Raw genomic sequence first — 1,423 nt, 5'->3', positions numbered from 1 at the left:
AAAGACAGACAAATAAAAGCTGGCAAGCTATTGTATTTGCTCAGGGAACTGATAAATTCAGGGATGCATCCTCAGGCCTGGTTGGATGCAAAAACCTTCTTTCTCTGACTATTGGTTTTGTTCACAAGCAGCCTCCTCCCACATCCTTGTAAAATGACCTTCAGCAGTTCTAAGCTTATCTTTCAGATGTTTAGTAACCCTGTGGAAAGGGATCTCTGTACTAGTTGAAACAGAAGTCCTGGGCTTGAGTCTCACTGGCCTAGCTGGTATCAAGGGGTCATTCTTGAACCCCTACCTGTAAGCCACGGGGATGGGGTTAGCATCACCAAAACTACAGGGGTAATCAAGGGGTCATTAGCAAGTGTACTCTGGGGTTCCATTTATATGACATTCTAGGAGAAAAGCAAAAAGTTAGGGATAAGAGTGAGGATATGAGTTGACTATAAGGGGAAAGGGTGTATTTTATGCAGTGATGCAAATATTCTTTGGGCTTCTTTGTAGCTCAGCTGGTAAGGAATCTACCTGCAATGCAGGAGAATCCCGTTCAATTCCTGGGTCAGAAAGAGCCGCTGGAGAAGGGATAAGCTACCCGCACCAGTATTCTTGGCCTTCCCTGGTGGCTTAACTGGTAAAGAATCCACCCACAATGCAGGAGACTGGGATTTGATCCCTGGGTTGGGAAGATTCCCTGGAGAAGGGAACAGCTACCCAATCCAGTATTCTGGCCTGGAAAATTCCATGGACTGTATAGTCCATGGGGTCGCAAAGAGTAGGACACGACTGATCACCTCTCACTTTCAAATATTCTTTATCTTGATTGCAGTGGTGGTTACATAAATGCATACATTTGTCAAAAGCTGCAGAATGGTTCACCTATAAAGGGTGAATTTTGCCATATGTACACTCAATAAACATGAATTTCCTTTGCAGCCAATTAAGCCAGCTGCGTTCATTTCCCCATGGAGGCCCAACGTGCAATGTCTGCAAACAATGCAGCCACTGCTGCAACGTACAAAGGCTGCTCAGTAGTGTACGTAGCCTGTTGCTTATACCGGCTGCGCTAAGATGCTTGGAGACAGCCCTTTCCAGCGGATACTCATGACCAGCAAGCTGTCCCTAATCTAGGCTCCAGACACCTTTAGAAAGCCCCAGGGCACAGGGGCCAGGAGCCACTTTGGCTGAGTCATAATGTCCATCTGCAACAAGCTGCAGAACAAGGAGCATGCGACTGAGGCCCCAGGAAGGGCCAAGTTCAAGTTTCCTGGCTTCCAGAAGCTCTGCATCTCCAAGAAGTGGGGATTTACTAAGTTTAATGTGGATGAATTTGGAAACATGGTGGCAGAAAACAGCTCATCTCAGAGGGCTATGGGGTCAAATACATCCCTAAGGGTGGCTCCCTGAACAAATGGCAGGCACTGTACTC

General features: G+C 46.9%; 1 pseudogene; it reads left to right on the top strand.

Annotated features, from left to right (window-relative positions):
* Positions 1 to 924: 924 nt before the first annotated feature.
* LOC139030088 (small nucleolar RNA SNORA70) lies at positions 925 to 1,081 on the top strand (annotated as a pseudogene).
* The last annotated feature ends 342 nt before the right edge of the window (positions 1,082 to 1,423 follow it).

Source organism: Odocoileus virginianus, chromosome 20 (genome assembly GCF_023699985.2).
Source record: "Odocoileus virginianus isolate 20LAN1187 ecotype Illinois chromosome 20, Ovbor_1.2, whole genome shotgun sequence".
Lineage (NCBI taxonomy): Eukaryota > Metazoa > Chordata > Mammalia > Artiodactyla > Cervidae > Odocoileus > Odocoileus virginianus.
This window is presented reverse-complemented; position numbering and strand designations above follow the sequence as displayed.